The sequence below is a fragment of the Manis javanica genome, chromosome 14, assembly GCF_040802235.1.
Source record: "Manis javanica isolate MJ-LG chromosome 14, MJ_LKY, whole genome shotgun sequence".
Classification (NCBI taxonomy): domain Eukaryota; kingdom Metazoa; phylum Chordata; class Mammalia; order Pholidota; family Manidae; genus Manis; species Manis javanica.
In genome coordinates this window covers 4856421-4879429 of record NC_133169.1, presented here as the reverse complement: position 1 = coordinate 4879429, position 23009 = coordinate 4856421, and positions in this window count along the sequence as shown.

The following is a 23009-nucleotide window of genomic DNA, read 5'->3' as shown; positions in this document are numbered from 1 at the left end:
GTAGTAATCTAGGAGAGGGGACAAAGGAGAGTGGTTGTTAAATGGGTCTAGAGTTTCAGTTTTGCAAAATAATAAGTTTCTGGAGGTCAGGTTCATAACAGTGTAAATAAATTTAACACTGCTGAACCATATACTTAGAAAGGGTTAAGATGATAAATGTTATGATATGTGTTTTTAAGATAATAAAAAAATCATAGTCTTTATATATAAACATAATAACAAATTAGAAGATTTAATAGAAGAGCAAGAAAAAAAGATAAAATGCCAAAAGTAAACTTCCTAAGAAATATTCAGAACCTATATGAGGGAAATGTTCAATCATGGAAAACACAAGCGCTGTATTGAACAAATCAAGAACTGTCCAATATTTATTCATATGGCAACTCAGCCTCACAAAGATGGTACTTCATCCCAAGTTATAGATAAAAGTGATCCTACAAAAATAACTACATTTTTTTTCCTGAAGGAAGAGAAGTTGATTCTACATTTAATATGGAAAACCATATAATTGCCAAGAAACCATGCAAAGGAGGACTGGGGTTTAACCCTACCAGATGTTAAAATACTATAAAGACTCTAAAATAAAGATAGCATCAATGAACAGACTGGGCAATAGAGAAAGTCTGGAAATAGATCTTGGAAATTTGGTACATGTTAAGAGTAGTATATCTTATCACTTGGGGAAAATGACCAATTAATAAACAATGTCAAGACAACTAGATAGTCCATTCAGTAAAAGAATTGGCAAACTTCACATTGTTCTTAACCTAAATTACAAAGGAATCAGAACTCTAAAATGAAAAAAATATCCGAGTATTAGGAAACATAGATGAAGTCCTCTTTGAAGTAGGGACAGAGGAAGCCTTCTTGAATGTGACTAAAAATTCAGTGAAAGGACCTACAAAGCCATGACACTCTATAGAAATGAACATATTCAGGGCCTAAATATTAGTTTCTGTACATTGTTCCCACTAAGTAGAACTGTGCTCCTGGCAATACGGCTGATTCCAGGCCTGGGTTGGGGAAAGTGCGAAGTGGACGTTCTGTTTGGGAGAAAAAAAGAGAAAGAAAGGTACTCAGAAGGGGCCAAGTCTGAAATCACAGACGTCCACCTTTATACTTTTCTAACCTACTCCCCACCTTACGACAAATTTGGGAAAATTGAAACAAAAAGGATAACGATTCGCGTGGGCCACAAGCGTCTGCAAAATAATAAATAAAAATCCATGAATTCATCGTAACTCTCTGTGCTGCCCAACGTCCCTCTTCCTTTCTCCACAAAATAAGCCAGAAAGACTGGTTTAAAATGTGCCACTTTTCTCCCTAAAATTCTCAACCGTTCCCTTTGCTCTTAAAATGTAAAATCTTCACATGATCTCCAAGACCTTCAGTGACCTGGGCCTTGTTTAACTACAGCTTCATCCCACGTGTCTCCCCCGCTGCCCAGGGCCCCTGAGCACCCCGGCTTCCTTCCTCTTCCTGGAGCCCACCAAGCCCCTTTGCAGCTTGGGGATTCTGCGCTTCATTTATTTCCCCTGCGACATTTGTTAATAATCTTCCATTATCTCGTTACTCTCTTTGTTTATTTATATGTTACCTGTGTCTCCCAGGTGAATATAAATTCTAAAAGGGCAGAAAACTCTGCCTTTTTTCACTGTCCTATTTCAGGCCCTAGTGTAGTGACTGGCAAATGATTGGCTTTCAGTGAAAATTTCTGAATAAATTAATAATGTATGCACAAATATTTAAATTATATTTAAATGAATGGAATGATTTTGACTTCCAGTTTCAGCCTCTTTCCACGACAGATTTTTCCTTCTTTCTCTTGAGTCCATCTCTATGTGCATAGGGGCCATGTGTGCATAGGGGGGCCATGCCGATGGGTCCGGCAGCCTCTGTGCTTACATCTGACAACCTTCCATGGAGCTATCAGTGAAGTTACCAGGTATTGTTCCCGCTTTTCCTTTTAGAAGGCAAACCTGGAAAGGTCTTGGGAATTCCACCTGGTCCTCTTGTTTTACAGATAAGGAATCTTAAGACCTGCCACGTTGTGCAAATTGCCAAGGTCACACAGCCAGTTACTGTCCTATCTGAACTTGCAACCCGGGTGTACACATTTTCTAAAGTCAGGGGCCTTTATAGTACCTTTCCCTTCTCTGTCTTGGTTTGCCCCTTAGCCCTCAGCCCGCTAGCTCTCGCCAACACACAACTGGGAATAGGAGGAAATGAGGGGAAAATCAGGTCCCAATGGCGTCTTAGAAGCATCTGTGCCCTTGAGGAGAGTTCCACTGAGCTAGGAAGCCCCACCATGCTCCTTAGCAGCATTTTTTTTAAGTCGCCAGTGTGCCCTCCAAGTGAGATTAGCCTCAGATGACTTTATGTCTTAGGAGGCTAGATGCCAAGACGTTGCCTGCGTGCGCATTTGTGCAGTCTCCTATTCCCTGAGAGCCGCTTGGCCAACTGTGGGGATGGAAACATTGTTCCCGCAATTTCGTGGCAATTATTTCTGAATTTCCCATGTTTGTTCAAATGATAAATGTAAAAACATCATCTATTTTTAAGCTCTTTGAGCCTTATTGACTCAAAAGAACAGGAAAGCCCTGTCAGGACAATTCTGTTTTATGAAACAGTCAGGGTGGGGACTTTTGCCTTTCTTTAAATAGTCTGAAAGTTTGTTTGTTTTTTATGCAAGAACTGTACAATTCATTGAAATCGAATGGCCTTGCCTTCCTCATTAATGAAGACCATTCCTAAGATTGAGATGTTCAATCTGAATCACGGGAAGTCCCTGAGGCAAGTGCACTGACATACAAGCAAAGGTTTTGCAAAAACCAAATCCTCCCAGCTGGCATGGAGCCCATACAGGGAACAAGGCCTTCTTTTCTTCAAGAGTGTTGACCTTGTTATTCATAAAGGCATCCATTCCTCCTGTTCTATCCAAGCTTAGCATACATTTGTCCAACTGCTGATGGTATCAGTTATCCATATGGCACACTGCTGTGGGTTCTGAAGGACACAGAGATGGGTAAAACTCTGCCCCTTCCATTAAGAAATAATGGAAAAAAAGGTTAACCAATCTATATTATGTACCATTTGATTGTACCTTTGTTCAAGCCATGTGCGTGTGTAGAAACTAACTGAAGTGACTTCAAAGAGTTATCAGGTTTTAAACAAAGTCCAGGAATTGTCCATGGCTACTCAACTGGTCCCTAGGCTAGCAGCATCATCGGCATTTGGAAGCTTGTTAGATAATGTAGAATCCTTGGCTTCACCCTGTATCTACTCAGCCAGACTGTGAGTAGTAAGACTCCCAGGAAATTCATGTAAACATTCAATGTGAAATGTCCCGATCAATCTACTGATATCTTGGGTTTATAGGCACAGAGGATTGTAATATGTGTTATGATAAGTATATACCCAAACTCATGACCTGTTCCTGTCTGCAACTCGATACCACAATAGCTTTATTAAACTTCAACTTCCCTTAGGCAGGCAGAACCTTACCTGGATTTCAGAGCAAAGGATGAATCAGTTGGAGCAGTTCTTGGGTACTTGGACATTTAGAAAGAAAGAAGGAAAAAAGGAGAAAAAAGGGAGGAAGGGGAAAAATGAAAGAAATCTGTAATAATTGACTTGACACTGTTTCATGGATTATGTTAAACACAGGCTAATTATGATCTCTCCTGTCTTAAGAGACACATATCTTATGAAAAAAATGTGGAAGATGGTATGGTGGATCATTGTTCCCAATCATTCCCTCTGTCCTCCACCCCTGACATGCACATCAGGCTTAGAAAATGATCTGATTTGATGTCTTCAGGTTTTGGCCAAGGAAATGTGTCTCAAGCAGTCCTTAGTTTTGGCCTGGGTCCTTGCTCTTTCCCTCTGCTCTGAGCAGAGAAGGGCTCCTCTTTCGCTCTAGATTCTGCAATGAAGAACAAATATGAAGGAAAAGCAGAATTGCCACCAATACAATACATCATGGGAGAAAAATAAGCCCTTGTTGTTGTATGCCACTAAAATTTGTATGCTCTTGAACCTACGAAAAAGCTAAAGGATGCACACGGTAGTCTGTGTCTTCTGGCTTCAAGGATAATCCTAAATGTATTTAATTGGAAAGAAAGGATATCAAATGTAAAACGTTCTCTGCACTATCGACTTTTATTGTGTAGTGAAATTTTTTAAAAAGCACGTATCATCGTATTTGGATGGTGCACAGAACCATGAAGGCCTAAGGCATCCAGCAAGCCTGAACATCATGGAGACTCTTTGGAAAATTCATGATACAGATGTTTGCATGCCTGCATTGCCCCTTAGATGTCTGAAATATTGTTCATTTTTCAGGCTACTGAATGTATCTGTTAGGCAGAAAAATAGATAAGAGCAGGTAAAGGGAGACAAGACCAGTAAAGTCCACTAAAAGGGACTCAAAGAGTTAAGCAGATATAACCAAAAAGCCAGAAAGGACTCACACAGTTAATGAGTTAATCGGTTGAAGCTCCCAAGGCCAGGAGTAACTTAGAATGTCAGGATATTCCCCAGATAAAGAAAAGTACCCAAGCGCGGCCCATGTCTTCATTGTATCAATTAGTTCATGCCATTGTAGAATTTACTTTAGCCTGCTAAAAGGCCCAGCTTATTCTTTAACTTAACCTATATACTGTTTTTTTTATCCCTCTTCTTCCAGCCCCTAACCCAGTAACTTTGTAACCAGGGCAGGAGACAGACCTCGGAAGTGTAAATAAACCTAAATGCTGAAGTCCCAAACCAACATAGTCACTTAAATAACACTACTTTTAAGATAAAACTTAAAAGGAATTATGAATCACCTCTATACATCATGCCTTATACTGACCCTTACCCAAAAAAGCCCCATAAAACCCCAGACCCTGTACTCTTAAGTGCGTCTCCTCTCTGAGGTTGTCCAAACTTGCCTTTCATCGACTGTGTCACTCTGTCTGTGCTACTTCATGTAGGTAGGGAGGGGCTGCTGAGAGCTCTGAGCTGGGCTTGCAAGTTCCTGTTGCCTGGGTGACCCAGACAGAACTGCAGCTATACGATCATGCTTCTTAGTAGCCTGCCTGAAAACCGCTTTTCTTTGCCTTTGGGAAGTTCTCAGAACATCATCTCACTGCATCCAGGGCTCTGTGGCTCCCCCAAAGCCTGGGGTGGTGGGGACTTAGTTCCTGGGCCGTGCAGGTCCAAGCGGACGCTGGATGCCAGCTGACACTGGCCTTAGGAGTTGGCAGGGATTATGCCTTGTGCTGAGCAGCAGGTCAGTGAGCTTCCCTTTCATCCCTGTTTTCCCTTCCTCTCTGCTTTATTCAAGTAAACCTGCCTTACCTCCCTTGACTCTAGCCTGCTCTCCTTTGGCGTGTATTCAAATAAAACTTTTACTCTGTTTCACTGCTGGGACGCTGCCCTTCAGTTCTCTGTCCTGGCAGGGACAGGGACCGAGGAGAATAAACGTGACCCCCCAACACATCAGTCATTCTAGTACTTACTACGGCCCTTCAAAGTTACTTTGCCTTTACCTGTAACATGTTTCTTCTCAAATATATCAGCATGACCCTAGAAATGAAATTGAATTTTTTTCATCCATTTGATACATAAGCAGAATCAGATTAATAACATAGAAGGATATTTTTTAAGAATTTGACTGCATCGTTTGTAATTCCTTAATCAAAATGAAATGAGTAGCATTTGCTTTTACATTAAGTTGGAATTTATAAAGTTAACATTATGAACAAACTGGTGCTTAGCAGGATTCCACGTTCCAAGATCAGTTTCCAGTGCTGATAGAGATAATGGCTCCTATTTTTATACCCTTTTACTGAATTAGCCTAGTTAAACCTAAATATTTGATTTCTCTCAGTAATGCTTCATGGAGATAGGAGACTGTTTATTAGCCTTCTTATCCAGAGGAGAGCTCAGAGACTCGATACTGTACAATGGCATAACCACAGCCACACAGCTAATGGAGGGACTTAGGCAGAAAAATAATTTATGAGTTCATTCTGGAGGCCTTTCCATACACAAGAGATTTGTCAACAGTACCTACCAACTTACTTCATGTGTTGAAACAAACTAGTATTATTAAAGAAATTTTGTGCTGCTTGAAATCTGTTGATTTGTTTTGGTTTTTCTCTACCCCTCCTCTCCCTCCCTAACCCTGTCTCTCATAATTTTCATAACTTTCTAAAGACTTGGATGCATGAGACAGAAGAGGTCCTTGACACAGCCTCTGTCTTAGCTGTTCTGTTCTTTAAAGTCTTGTCTCGACTACCAGAATCCTTCCTCACCCAAAGAAATTACTAAGACTGACTCAGGCATCTGGAATCCATTGACCGAGGTTCACCTCATGACATTGCAGAGACTCATTTGCAGACTCTGGCAGTTTTCATTTTTCACTCATATACATCCTGCCTAAATAAAAGAGCCCTGAGTTTTATTGTTTTTAGTTAGATATGAATGAATGAATGAATGAATGAATGGAGTTGAATGAATAAATAGATTTATTGCCTACATGAGGCTGGTGCAATCCCAGAATATAATATATTTGAATTTTCTGTTTTATGTCTACAACGTTGCTTCCAACCTTGTGTTCTCTACCAGCCTCTTTTAAAGACAAGATATTCTGCCCAATTAAGGTATTTTGTGAGTTCCATGGTGGTTAGATTGTTTAGACTCCAAACTCCTGCAAACCAATGGCTCTTGAGTATATTTAGGCACAAACTTTAAACTCGCTTTTGCCTTCTTTCAAGTTGGGGATGGGGTAATGAGGATATGAAATTTTTAGAACGTCGAGGTGAGTTTTCCTTTCACAAATATCCCAAGTGATTTCATTGTTATAAGATGTTTGCCCTTTATACCAAATAATTTTCAAAAAAGCAGCCTAGGAAATAAACTCCTCTGAGTAGTAACTAGACCACAATATCTTGATACTTCATCTAATGTAGCTCCATCATATTCAGATTAAAAAAAATAGTCTTAGTTCTAACTAAATTACTTTACAGTTTATTAATTTTTGATTAGTTAAAAAAATTCTGAGTTCCAAGGAATTGTGGATGGTTCAAAGATATACAACACTGATTCCTTCCTTGAAGGAGCTTAATTGTCAAGTTAGGGAGGCTGCACAGGCATGGAAAGTTAAGTAATAGTGGAAATTATAACAGATGAGAGCTAACTCATATACAGATGATGTCAGTCACAGGTGTCCAGAGTGGTTATACTCATGATTACTTGGATGGCCATAGTAAGTTTCAAAGAAAAAGTGCCTTGGCCTTAATAAGGAAACAACCGATTTAAAAAATGGCAAAAGATATATAATCTGAATGTATACCTCACCAAAGATATACAATAGCAAATGAACAAATGAAAAAATGCTCAAGATCACACATCATTAGGGAAATGCACATTCAAACAATGAAATACCACTACACACCTACTAGAATCATCAGATTGAAAACACTGATATCACCAAATGCTGACAAGGATGTGGAGCAACAGGAACTCTCATTAAATTCTGGTGGGAAAGTGAAATATACAACCACTTTGTAAGACAGTTTGGCAGTTTCTTACAAAACTAGACATATTCTTACCAGATGATCCAGCATGCATGCTCCTTAGTATATATCCAAAGAAGTTGAAAACTTATGGACCCACATTTATAGCAACGTTTTTCATAATTGCCAAAACTTGGAAGCAACCAAGATGTCTTTCAATGGAGGAAGTGATGAGCAAGCTGTGATATGATGGAATGTTACTCAGTTCTAAAATGAAGTGGGTAGTCAAGCCATGGAAAGACATGAAGGAACCTTAAGCATACATTTCTAAGTGAAAGATGGCAGTGTGAAAGGCCACACACTATATGAGTCCACCCTTATGACATTCTGGATAAAGCAGGACGATGGAGGTAGTAAAAATATCAGTGGCTCCAAGGGGATCTGGAGTAGGCAGGGAGGGACAAATATGTGGAGTACAGGGGACTTCTAGGCAGTGAAACTATTCTCTGTGTTACAGTAATGATGGACACATATCATTTTACATTTGCCAAGACCTACAGAATGTATGACAGTGAGCGCTATTGCGGTCTACAGACTTTGGTATAATAATGCATCAGTATTTGTTCATCAATTATAACAAATGTATCACACTAATAAAAGGTGTAAATAATAGGCAAAACTGTGCAGGGAGGGTGGCAAGGGGGATGTGGGATCTACTTTCTGATCCATTTTTCTATAAAGCTAAACTTCCCTAAAGAAATGGAATCTCTTAATTTTTTAAAAAATCGTATTTTTTTTCAAGCATCCCTGTCCTAGTTAGAGATTCATATAAGCCAGAGGGGCTGGGTAGGAAGGCTCAGGTGATGAACGCAGCAGAGCACAAAACCTAAAGGGAAAAAGGATAGGTCCACAGGGGGTCACAAGGCAATAAGCCTCACCAGACGCCTCGGCCTGCTATTCCTTGTGCCTGCAGTTCTGGGTCTAAAACCTCAAATTTGGCACATTTGAATCCCAGTTGTGCTGCTTAAGGGCTCCAAGAGTTGCACTAAATCCCTTAAGCTTCTGAACTTCTGTTTCATCAGCTGCAGCATGGGGGAAATAACACACGCGGGATTGTAGAAAGGCTCAAATGAGATAATGTACATGAAATTTCTTTGTGAATTCTGAAGTGCTATAGAAACATTAGTTGTTATTATCACAGAAGAGAAACTTCCGCACTGCTTTTATTGGTGATATGGTGACCCTCTCTTGGCAACTAGCTGCCATTGCCACTGAGCAGATCTGTCTTGTTGGAGTGGAGTTGCCTACGTCTGTCTGTACCTGCATCATCTGGATTATTCTGACACTTCTCCTAAATATTGGCTTTACTGCTTGGGTGTATACTTGGCCAGTCTCTTGCTGACGCACCAAGTTCCAGATGGAAGCAGACATTCCAGGAGCGGCGTCAGTGGTCTTAATCCCGGAAGTCTGGGATGGTTGTGGACAGTGTCTGGAGAAGATCACGTCTGGGATGACAGTCTTTGAACTTGACGATTTTCTTCTCCTTACTTCCCAGTCCTTCTCCGTGATCCTCTCGTCTGCACTCTGACCTTCCTCCCATCCAGTAGTGATTTTGTGACATCTTCTGTTCAAAGTCTCTATTAAAGAGAGAATCAAATTAAAGGGAAGCTAGAAACCACTTTGGGAACTGTTATTACAGACGATCGGTTCTTGTGATTGGGGAGCATTCGGTCGCGCAACAGTTCAAAGTAGCCCGTGCTTTATCTAAAAAAAAATGTGGCATGCCCACTATGTGAAAAATTAGACAGTGTATAGTCATTCCGAAGGGGAAGTACATTTCTAGAACTTCCCTTCACAGATTATCTCATTTAATCTTCTCAAACCTTTGATGAAATGTGCTTTATTGCAAATCAAATTTTACAGAGAAGGAAACAGGCTCAGGGGTTTCCAGTGATTTGCCCCAAGCTCAGACTCATTCTTGGAAGGGAAAACTCCATTCTGGTTCTGCTGACTGAGCCAGATGTCATGTCTGCTGCCGTCATTCTCTGCGACTTCCCTCCCAAATGATGGCCACTGTGATGTTGTGGTTGTGACAGTCACTTGATAATAAAAGCCCAGCCACTTGAATGGGCTGTGTTTGTGCCCGTGGAATCAAGAGCCCTTGGGTGTTTTAATTCAACATAGACAAACCTTCAGTGAGATCTAGTGTGTATCAAACATATGGGAGGCCGCTGTTACTTTCATGAAGAAGGAAACATTCTCCCTGCTATCAAGAGACTTTCAATATCTCATGGGAGAGACAAACATGTCTCTCATAGGTCCCTAAAGAGCACGGTTTTTAGGACTGAGGTAGCCATAGTCTGGCATGGGCAAGTACGAACCAGATATGGAGGGAGATGATTATCTACAGGAGGCAGGGGAGTGGGCCTGAGGGACCAAAGATAGATAGACAGGGTCGTCTGAGCATGTGTACATGTGGTTCTGCCTTTTAAATAATGCACATGTTCTACATATTACAAAATCAAACCGAATTAAGAAAAAAGACTCCATTGGGGATACATAGGGAGTGAGATACTCATCTCTCCTGGGAGTTGGGAAGAGGTCATAAGATTTCATAGAGGACATGAACCCGGAAGTGAATGCTTCAATGTTTGTCATTTTTTATTTGTTAGTGTGTAATTAGCTTCATCTCAAAAGATGAGTGAGTGAGTTTCTGGTCCCGGGTCACAAATAGTGGTGCTAGCTGCACAGCCTGTCTGAAAGGGCTGACATGGGGAGGACTGGGACATGGGGTGCGACTGGCCTTGGGGGTGATTAATGGCATGACCCCTGGAAATTTTACCTCTCTGAGCATCATTTATAAACTGAGGAAGCCATACTGGGTGGCTTCAAAACCATTTTCCATTCTGGGATTCTACAGAGAATTGCCTACAGCCTATTGCCCACACTGTGGGTGCTTTATCTTGGGCAGCCCTGTGAAAGGGTCACTCTTCAGCCAACAAAAGCCGGTCCTTCACAATGAGAATGCAAACCTAGATTGTGCATTTACTAATTGTTCTTCCCTGTTGGGGTCATTTAGTCATTAAATATTCACAACCTAAATCCTGTAACCCCTGGCCTGCCTTTCTCCTGGGAAGGAGAGAGAATTGCTCAGAAGAATGACCTCCCCACTTGGGTCAACAAGAGCTGCAACTGGTTCTAAGGAGGGTGTCTTATTGCTGTCAAATTGACCCGAGTTGTCACACGTGAAGCCTGCTGTCATTGCATCTTGCTCAGAACCAGCCCCTTAGCTTGCTGAGTCAAGCTGTGCTGACTCCTGGTGATAGAATTTTAATGTGAGGGATGACAGAGGCCTTGGAGTTAATGTGCGCACGGAGGTGACAGTTTTGAATGTCAGCCAAAGCACAAAGGCCTGTCTGAAACTAATTTTGGGGGGTGGCAGAAAGTCACATGAAGATGGAGAGAAATAGTACTATGGAGAACTGAGATTGGTGGATTCAAATCTATTACCGTCTGCTATAATGAAAGCATCATTTTGTACAGACACAGAATCTTGAGCCTGGGAGGTAAAAAAGACCATTGGCTTCATCAGATAATTCTGTTGGTTTAATTTTTTTTAACAAAAAATGGGCAATTTTTATTCCTTATAATGAAATATTTAAAAAAATGTATTTCATCAGCACCAATCCAAATTTCATTGTTTTATACATGATTTTTTTAGCTCATAAGTTTTTTACAAAATATAGTTGACATACAATATATTAGTATCAGGTGTGCAACATGGTGATTTGACAATTACATGCATTATGAAATGCTCACCATTTAGGTGTGGTTACCATCTATCACCTTGCAAAGTTATTACAATATTATTGACTTTATTCCCTATGCTGTACTTTTCATTCCTATGACATATAGTTTATAAATGGAAGTTTGCACCTCTTAATCCCTTTCACCTATTTTGTTAATCCCTCCAAGCCCCTGTTGGTTTAATTTTTGATTAACCTAGTATGCAATTAGTGGCTTTTAGATCCCTGCGATTCCTTTTCCCTTTGTTAAAAGAGAGTTGCAGAAAGTGGACATGGATCTCCTGACGATATGATATAGGATTTAATCATTTCAAGGGGAGTATTTAATTTTCTCGTGATAAATGGACTAACCTGCATTTCATGCATCTTAATCTTCCTTGTGCGTGGTCACTTACTAAGGACTATCACAATGTCCCCATCATCTAAAGGACAGCACTCAAATCTTTAATCTCCCTGTGGTAGGCAGGGAAATGCCCCCTCAAAAATGTACATCTCCCAGTCCTCAGAACCTGTGAAAATGTCATTGGCCATGGCAAAGGGGAATTCGGGTAGCAGGGGGTATTACGGTTGTTCAAATCAGATGACTTTATGGCGGAGAGATTATCCTGGATTATCTGGATGGGCCCAGTGTAATTATAAGCATCCTTAAAGTGTCAACAGGGACAAAGGAAGTGAGAGAGGGTGTAATGTGAGAAAGACTCAACTAGTCATTGCTGGCATTGAAGGAAGAAGAAGGCCGTAAGTCAAGGGATGTGGGAAGCCTCTAGAAGCCAATTCTCCTTGGCAGCTTCCAGAAGGAACACAAGCCAATACCTTGATTTTAGCCCACCTGTATCAGAATTCTGACCTACAGTAGAGTGAGGTAATAACTTTGTGTTGTTTTAACCTAATATATTTGTGGTAATTTGTTACATCAGCAATGGGAAACTAATACACACACCTTTACGGTCTTTCACAGTTTTATTCTGTTTTGTTCTCAATTACTATAGACGAATCCTGCCTCTGAGCTCTGAACACTGACCTCTGAACGCACTTTGTACATTACAGACTTGGTCATCGCAGGTCTGGTGTTACACACACTCTTCTCTAGGGTTGAGGAGGACAAGGCCAGCACTGCGGGGCTGGCCAGTGCCAGATCAGAGGGGTGGGTTCTAGGGCTGGTATTGGGGAGATATGCTCCTTAGTGTGGGTTGAAGGAAAAAGGAGGGGGGGAGCATCTGGCTCATTGTCCTTGAAAAAGGACAGAAATCAAAGAGGAAAAACTGATTTCAAGACCAAATCCCAAGACCAGTCACAGAATCACAGGCATGGGACCAGACCAAGATTCCGAGGCCAGATGGCAATAGAAAAAAGTGGAGGGATAAATGATATGTGCTTTGGGAAATCAGCGTCACCACTTCTCGAGGGCCTGTGACTCACTTTTATGGTGGACCTGTGTGTGGGTTACTCAGTGTTAACTTAAAGGTAGTGTTTATGCTTTTCCTGAACATTCCAACCCTACCCATCTTCTCTTCCTGTGAATTAGCATCCACCCCTTAGGTCCCTCATTTGGTAGCTGCAATTCACAGCCTCATGTTTTTAATTAAACAAAACTATTGTATGTACAATTGTAAAAATTCACGTAGTACAGTAAAGTAGAAAGCAAGCATTTAAGACAGTTCAGAACCTTAATCACCCAAAGATGATGACTGTTAGATCTTGGTATTTGTCTTTCTAGAGTGATATTCTTTGCGTCCTGAACTATTTTTCATGCACACACACACATATATTCACATATATATATTTTATATATATTCTCCAAGATGAAATATACTGCAGGGAATTCTACATAATATAAATAATTTATATCAAGTTTATTACATATTAACTCAAACATAAATTATTTGACACTCACAATAGTGTTTTTCTGACATTTAAACTTTTCACCTGTACGTATCTTTTCAACACAGTCAAGTTGTAAGTAGTTTGAGGTAAAAGAGCAGAAGTCTTATATTTTTTTCTGTTCCCACTGATGCCTAGCATAGTATGTTGTACATTTTAGAGGCTAAATAAATATATACTGAGTGATTGATGAAAAAGTTGTAACCTGAAAATGCTGGAAAAATTTCCTACTACAGATGGGTAGTATTTGTTCTTGATGCACTTTCAAATTTTACCAAGGAATTCCAGCAATTATTTCTGTAACAGAGAATTTTTAAAAAGTTGCACCACATTGCTATTTTCACAGTGATCACCTTATTATTAATCCAGGGATTTGTCAATTAGCATCAGAATTATTTGTTAAAATGGGAGAGGAGACAAATAGAGATAGGGTCCTTGTTAACTCATTAATATTTGCTGTAATGAGAAGTGCTTCAGGAAAGAAATAGTCACGGTTATGCGTGTGATCAATCCAGCCAAGGAGAAGTGATGCAATTTGTTATCTTTACAGAGTTGCTCTGCTTGCTAGGCGGCTAGCCGGCATATTTATCAAATGCCCCATTGGTTCATAACCGGGTACTGTGTCTCTGGACTGTGTGTTACTTGCCTTCATTCATTCCTTCACCATGCGTTCTCTACAGTGCGTGTTCTGTATGCCTATTATGTGCAGGTCACCTCGAGCCTCTTTCCTTGGCTTCTGGATGGCTGTCTTCTCCCCTTGTCTTCACCCGGTCTTCCTTCTGTATGTGTCTGTGTCCTAATCTCTACTTATAAGAGCACTATTCATAATGCATGAAGGCCCAGGCATATGATCTCACATTAATTTAATTACTTCCTTTAAGACCCAATCTCCAAATTCAGTCATATTCTGACCCCAGTCAGGTACTGGGGACGAGGACTTGAATATATGAATTTTGGGGGGATGTCACACAACTCAGCCGGTAACGTGTCCAAAGGGTGAGTCTAGCAAAGTGAAAAATCCTAAATCCTAAAATGCAAGTAAATCCAGAGAGGGTAGCTAGCTGGGTGCCACCGGGAGCTGATGAAGATGTGGTTTGGTTAAGCTGCATGTCATAATTTATTTGCATGCTGTTGGGTAAGAGTCTATGAGTCCAGCAGAGTATGGTTGATTTTACCTTTGGAGGTTGCCTTAATCATTCCTTGATGCCTCTGCCCACTGAAGGCAACCGAGTTTTCTAGGAGCTGGGGAGCTTAGAGGAGACAGGAGGGGACAGCTTAGCCACAGTCCCTGTAATTAGAGTGGGATGCATCATTTAACCCATTTCCAACTCCAAGGAGCTATTCTCCCTGAAATTTTACAATGACCCAGTAGTGGTATCCTAAAGCGTGTAACTGAGGGAACTGTTGTACCAGGTAGGCTACTTCAGGGGAAATAATAGAAAACCAGACTTAAAAATAGATTAAATTAGTGTTTCCAAATTTCTATGATGACAAGACTCACTGCTTAAAAATCATTGTTTTCTAGACCCTTCCCTTGGATGTTCTGATTCTGGGGCTTGGGACCTAAGAATTTATGCTTTTCTGATGTTTCTTGTATTTATAAAGTTTTGGCAAGCAAATGAAGTCAACAATATCAATTCAAATCCAAGCTCTTTCCATCTACTTTGTCACCACCGATGTGTCTATCACGAGTGTAGCCATGACACTCACAGTTGCAAAATTCAGAAGTTCCTTAGCATATCCCCTGTCATCTCATTGCATGCCCACCTTTCAACCGTGGAGAATGGGATTACCATGTTTGGCTTAGATTATTCGGGATCTACCATTGAACCGATAAATTCACTTTGTCCAGCATGAGTCTTCACAGAGGCGAGTGGACGTCCAAATAACAAGAGTGATAAAGGATTTAGTGGGAAAACTAAAAAATGATGTCTGCCACAAGCAGGCAGAGCCAAATACACTAATTTTCCCAATCAAGGTAGAATTGGAATTAGCTAGTATTTACTATGTGTTTATGTGACAGCCACTGTGTTCTGAGGCTTTATGTAGATTGAAATGCATAACATGATGTAAGCCTCACAACATACTATGACCTAAGTGGTATTATTCCCTCTTTGTAGATGGAGATGGGGAAGCCTGGAGAGGTTGACTAGGCTATCTGAGGTCACAGAGCTCACGTGTGTGTGTGGCTGAGCCAGGATTTGGACGCTGGCAGTCTGGGCCCCAGCACTGCACTCTAAATAGCATCCTTCCCACATGAATGGATAATAAAGCTTCACCTCACAAATACATACACTGCTTGCGTGGAAACTGGTGAAGCGGGTTGGTGTCTGAGTGCATGGTTGACTCTGCTCTCTGTTCGGCAAGCACAAAGTAAGCCACTTTCTATTCGCAAAGGACTATACCGGGAGCTAGGAAATTCCAGAAGTGAGTAAGAGATGATGCAATTCAAGGAGTTCACAACATCATAGGGGAAACAGGCATGCCATCAAATTAATTTTATTATAATAAAAAATAACCTGGTAGCAAATACCAGACACAACACAAGGAAAATGTTGGATTGAAGATAAAACAGCAGCTAATTCCTACTAGATGAATCAGAGAAGATTCGTGGAGGAAAGTAATTTCACTAGGGGTGTGTGTGGAGGAGGGAGGTGGTTGTTCCAGCCCAAGATGAGCGAAGGAATCATGGAACCGAGTGCACGTATGTTCAACGGACCGATCTGGCTGGAACGTCAGGGGACTTAGAGATACACTGGTAAGTCAGGATGTAAAGATATTAAATTTAAAGGAGATACTCTGTCCTATGTGCCATCCACTTCTATACTTGGAGAACCACAGGATTATTAGGCAGGGCTGATATTAGAGTGATGGGTGATTTATTCGGACTTTTGATGATACTCAAGAAAGATATTCTCTTCCGTCCTCTACTTAAACAATATACCCCCCTCCCTTTGGGACCCATTTTAATCTTTTCTTTGTTCATTTAGCCTTTATCAAAATCTGCCTCACTCTTTCACTACTGACCTTTATCTTTTCAACTCGGCTGGAATCTCATACGGGACAGATGAATTCCAATGGTTTTGGAATCACCTACAATATCTGACTCGGTTCTGTTTATTTAGTACCTGAAAAGCTACTGATAGGGAACTCCCATTTCATACGAAATGACTTACCTACCCATTATTCCCTTTTTCTGTCAAGTCAGGTATGGAGAGGGCCGGGAAGACTTCCTTAAGACAATGAAGGACATCATCAGTGCTTCAGATATCTTCGTGCCTGACTCTTTCCTGGGTTTACTTGATCTGTTTCCATTCTGACATCTGTTGCCTTAATAATTTCCTTGGGGAACCTGCCCCATGAGCAGGCCTGGCTGTTGCATCTATTCCCAAGGCAGTTGCTTCTGTACAAGTGTCGCTGGTTGTCTTCGTGCCAGGTGGCCCCAGATCCCTAATCGAGACTTCTGTATTCACCTGCTATTTCCTCATCTGCCTTTCTCTCATCAGTATTTAGATTAATGAGGAGTCTTATCTCATGACTCTGACTTACAGTTTTTTCCTTTCAGAAAAAAAAAACAAAAAACACTTCCCTGAAATGGCTGTTTATGACCATCTGCTTATGGAAGAGAAAAGATATTCCCAGATCCCGGGGCTCCCCCATGGGGTACTCCTGGTTGTTGGACCTCCCCAGCAAAGTTTTCAGTGACATTCAGAAAGTAAATGACGTTGCAAAACTCCAGGTAACCCCACAGAAGATTTCTTTATTTACAATATTTATTTCACATGTGAAAACTCTTTTTCAAATTAGCCCACACAGAGACCTTAGTGGAAGGCCATTCGGACAAAAGTTTTCCAACGTAATTATCGAAACCCAGTTGGTATAAATTCACAGGGGTCTGTGTATCTTCCTGCAAGTTGTGTGAAAATAGGGACTTTCCCTGTGCAATTTACTGTTGTGTTTTCAGTATCTAACAGTGCTTGGAAGCAGGTAGATCGGGAGCAAAACGACCTGGAATTTAATCTACTTCTTCCCACTCCTAATTCTGTAACAGGCATTTCTAATCTACAATAGCCTTCTTTTCTATAGTTCTGGTGCTCTCAGCACTGCCCCAGGGAGCTTCTGCAAACTGACTGGAGTCGGCATGCAACAAGAAGCCTATTTACCATTCTCGTAGTTAGCACTCAATAAATATTTCTTGATGATTGAAAGAATATTCTCCCCTATGCAGGACCCCTTCAGCATCATTTCTGATAAATTACCTTTCTGTTTCTATTTAAACACTTTCCACATGATGAAGAACATGTGATTTCATAAGACAGCTTCTCCCACTGTGATATAAATTAAACAGAAAGTTCTTTATATTTTGAAAAATCCTGCCTTTGCTAAATCTATTAATCTCCTTTTAGTATATATATTTATGTGGCTGTAACTGGTTAATGCTTTTGTAAGGATTTACCCCTATTTTGGATGCCATCCTATAAGAGGCAGCCTTATCTGGGCCTCCTGATTGTCCCTTTAATGGTAATCACAATCAGCTCCAGTCTGAGTTCTTCTCTTTAATATTTAAATTAGAACTTTTTAATGTTAACCCCAAACACACACACACACACTATAAAAAAAGTGGAAACCATAGGTAATGAAATATACGGCCATTCAAAAATAATATACAGACACAACTGTCATGAGGTTCCAGTGTCGAATTCCCAAGATCTTCGCACTAGGCTGTGGTCAGATGCTCGGCCACAAGGGTTTGGTGTCAGGCAGCTGCAGTGGTTCTGGTCCTGATTGTCTTCCTCATCACCTCGGTTCTTAGGGTCACCTGTAGTCATCAATATTGACAGTTCACTTCCTACTTTAGAGACGCTAAGTGTGATGAATATTCAATCTCTATGTCAGCGATTGCTCCAGGTTTTGTCCTTATAGACCATCTGTCCCAGCTACATGGAATTCATCAAGAGCATTTCCATGGATCATGCGTCCTCCACGTCTGCCTCAAATTGCTGTTGCCCAGCTCTCTTTGGGCCATGAGAATGTTGTTGCAATCAGAGAGCCTTTTTTTAGAACCCTCTGTCTTCATGTGGGAAATAAGAAATACTTCTGTGCTAAAAACTGCTTGAAAGACTCTCCTATTAATCAAAAGGGTTTTCCTCTTTGTTTTCTTTCTCTTAAGGAAAAATGACCTTCTGAAAATAACCACCTATCTCCAGGAATGGAGAGTCTGAGCAGAGCTGCATCTTTAATTTTTAAAACTGATTCATGCCTACGTGAGCTGGTTACACATTCTCCCTGTAATCAAAGTGGCTTTTATCGACATTATCCCCGCTTACCCATGGGACATAGCTCAAGGAGAAGGATGGGGATTCTGTAGTGCATTCATTGTTTGTGAGTAGAAATAAAAAATAGATTTTTGTGCATTGAGCTTACATCCTGAAACCACGATAACCATGATTATTATTATTTCTAATCATTTTTAATGTATGCCTTAGTATTCTATATACTAGTCGTGCCATGTGCAAACAAAGATAGTTGTAAGTTTTGCTTTTCAACCTGGGTGTTTTCTATTTCTTTTTCCTGCCTTATTGCCCTGGTCAGAATCTAGAACCTAGTACAGTACAGACAGAGGTGACTGGACTGTACATCTTTGTCATGTTCCCGTTTTGGGAAAAAGCATTTGATTTTTTACAGTTAAGTATGATGCTAGTTTTGGCTGGCTAATAGATTTTTTGTTTAAATCTGGTTCAGGAAGTTCCCTTCTATGACTAGTTTTGTTTTTATCATGGAAGTGTCTTTCACTTTGTCAAATGCTCTTTTCTTTTTCCGTCTTTTGTGGTAATCATGTGTTTTCTGTTTTTTATTCTATTTATGTGATGTGCTACATTAATTGATTTTCACATATTAAACCAACCTTACATTCTTGGAATAGATATCACTTTGTCATCTTATGTAACCGTTTCTTTTTTTTTTAGAGGGCATCTCTCATATTTATTGATCAAATGGTTGTTAACAACAATAAAATTTTGTATAGGGACTCAATGCACAATCATTAATCCACCCCAAGCCTAATTCTCAACAGTCTCCAATCTTCTGAAGCACAATGAACAAGTTCTTACATGGTGAACAAATTCTTACCTAGTGAATAAGTTCTTACGTGGTGAACAGTACAAGGGCAGTCATATCACATAAACTTCCGGTTTTGATCACGCATCATGAACTATAAACAATCAGGTCAAACCCTTTCTTTTTTAATGGGTTGCTGGGTTCAGTTTAGCTCTGTGATTTTCTTCATGAGCATTTTTTAACAATTATTAATTCAATCTCTTTATTTGTCACAGATATATTCAGACTTTCTATTTCTTCTAGAGTTGGCTTTGGCAGTCATGTCTTTCTAAGAATTTGTCCATTTCATGTAAAGTTCACTAATTTGTTGGTGCATTGTTGGTTGTGTTAATAATGTCCCTTCTTTCTTTGCTAATTTTAATTTGAATGTTTTTTTTCTCGGACAGTCGAACTAAAGGTTTGTTAATTTTTTGGAATTTTCAAAGAACATCTGTTTCTTTTGTTGATTTTATCTGTTGTTTTTTATCATCTCTACTTGATTTATTTCTACTCTGTTCTTTATAATTTCCTTTAGAAAGTGTTGGGTTTCATTGGTTTTCTTTTTCCTGATTTTGTTGGTAAAAGGAGAAAGATTCATACAAACTGAAGAGAAACCAGAGTTGTTTTTACCTGATTTCTTAAGGTAGAAGGCTAGGTTATTCATTAGAGATATTTCTTATTGTTTAATTAGATATTGTACCTATACAATTCCTTCTAAGCACTTCCTTAGCTACATCTCATACATTTCAATATGTTGTGTTTTCATGTTCATTCAGCTCAAAGTATTTTCTACTTTATTTTGTGATTCCTTTTTTGATCCTTTGGTTATTTCAGACTATGTTGTTTAATTTTCACATAGTTGTGAATTCCCCAAATTTCTACCTGCCATTGTTTTCTAATATTTTTTTGTTGTGATCAGAGAACATACTTTGTATGATTTCAATCCTTTTACATTTATTGAGGTTGTTTTGTGGCCTAACATATGGTATGGATAATACTCAATGTGCACTTCAGAAGAATGTATATTCTGCTGTATTAGCTGAAGTGTTCAACTGATGTATCAGGTCTAGCTGGTTTATAGCATTGTTCAAGTCTTCTATTTCCTCATTTATCTTCTGCTTATTATTCTTTCTACCTCTTAAAGTGAGGTATTTATTTCTTCACAGTTGTTGAACTGTCTTTTTCTTCCTTCAGTTCTGTCTGCTTCATATATTTCAGATTTCTGTTGTTAGGTGCATGTATGTTAATAATTGTTATCACTTTGTGATGGGCTAAATCTCTTTGTCATTATAAAATGTTCTATATCTCTAGTAGTATTTTTATTTTAAAGTCTGCTTTGTGAAATATTTGTGTAGTCACTTCAGGTCTTTTAAGGGTACCATATATGTTTTTTCCACCTTTTTACTTTCAAATTTGTGTCCTCAAGTCTAAAGTATGTCTCCTATGAATAGCATGATGTTGTATCTTGTTCTCTTCATCATATCTGACGATCTGCCTATTGATTGAATTGTTAAAACGTTAATGTTGATACAGTTGGATTTACTTTGTTTTATGCCACTTTGTTCCACTTTGTTTTATGTGTCATGTATTTTTTGTTCCTCTTTTTCTTATTTGCTGCTGTTAAGCATTAATTAAATATTTCCTAGTATAACGTCTTAATTCCTTTAATAATTAAAAAATAGTTTTGACACTTTCAGATGGTTGTTTTAGAGCTTCAACATACACCTTAAGTTATAATTACCTACTTGATATTTATATGTACTTAATTCTAGTGTGATATAGAAGCTTTATTCTTACATAGCTCTATTCTCTCCTTTTTTTGGTGCGCTCTTACTATTACACGTTATGTCTGTATATGTTGTTAACCCAATCACACAACATTATGATTATCACTGTATTTTCTTTCACTGAAAGATCTTAGAGTAGAAAGGCAAGCAGTGTTTACAGAGTGTTCTATTCAGCCTTCATATTCACCACTTCTTGCGTTCCTCGTTCCTTACTTTGGATTTGAATTATTGTCTATTGTCATTTTCTTACTTTAGTTTTGCTCTAATCTGTCCCCTTGGTGCTGTTTTTGCCAAATGTGTTATATGTCTATATATTGTAGGCCCAACAACACAAATACGTGCCTATTGTTTTATATAATTACTCCCTAAATAGAAGAAATAAGGAGAACTATTTAATTAAACCAGCATTTGTAGTTACCTACGAATTACCTTTTCTAATCTTCTTGGTTCTTACGTGTACAGAAAATTACTTTCCGATGCCACAGGGTTCCAATCCACATAGTTTCCTTTGGTATTTCTTGTAATGCAAGCTTGCTCCCAATAATTTTCTCTGTTTTTATCTGGGAAATTTTTTCCTTCATTTCCCAAAAATACTTTTATTGGGTTTAGATGTTCTGATTGATACTCTTTCACTTATCTCTCTAAATATATTTTTTTCACTGTCTTCTGCCCTCCATTATTTCTGATGAAAATCAGTTGTTAATCTTTTTAGGGTTCCTTGTAGGTAATGAATTATTTTTCTCTGGTTGCTTTTGAGATTTTTTTCTCTTTGTCTTTAAACATTGTGACTATGATGTGTCTGGGCATGGATCCTTTTATGGCTAACATAGTTGGAGTTTATTGAGATTTCTTGAATGTAAACTAATGTTTCTATTCAATAAGAAGTTTCCATCATTTTTTACTCAAATATATTTTGCTACATCTTTATCTTTTTTATCTGATGCTTCCATTGTGCATATGTTGATGCACTTTACGATGCATTGCATTTCTCTGAGGCTTTCTTCATTTTCTTCATTCTATTTTCTCTCTGTTTTATGGGTTTTATAATTTCTTTCAATGTATTTTCAATTTCACTTTTTCTTCTGCCAGCTCAAATCTATTGTTGAGTCCCTTAGTGCATTTTTTTATTTCAGTTATTGTTCTTTTCACTTTCAGAATTTCCATGTTTCTTTTTCTTAATTTCCATTTCTTTATTGTTATTCCCTATATGATGAGTTATTGCCATCATCCCTTCCTTTAATTTTTTAAACATGGTTTCCTTTAGATCTTTGTATTTATTTATAATAGCCCTTTTGAAATTTTGTCTGCTGTGTGCAACTTATCCCCTCAATGGCAGTTTTTATTACCCACTTTTTTTTGCCCTTATGGATGGGCCGTACTTTCCTTTATTTTTTAAAGATGTCTTTTTTGTTGCTGAAAACTAGACATTTTAGATTTATTATAGCAACTCTGCATACTGATCCTTCTTCCTATGGGCTTGTTGTTATTTTCTGATTGTTTACTGTTCTTCCCCCTCAACTAGTTCAGTGACATTTGTTTCCCCTGCCATGTGCAGCCTCTGATACTTGCTTTCAGATTCTGTAGCATGCAGTACCCACAAAATTTTCCCAACCAACAGCAGTGAGTGTGATTTTAGCTGTGTTCTCTTTGGCTTCCTCTTTCTCTGATATCCCTACTAACATGTGGTTCTCCCTCCTACTGCATTCACTCTCAGCTGCCAACCCTCATTAATTGCTAATTGATAGCTCTATTGGTTTCAACAATGCCCTGGAGTATAATATTTTCCCATAGTCAGATCCAGTTGAAGTGTGGTCCCATGGCAGGGGCAGACTAGAAGCTTGCTCTGATCCCCATGGGCAACACCTCTGTACTATGGAGAAGGAGATGAGGGGAGCCCTGGGGGACTCTCTGCTGATTGCCCCCTTAGACCCTCC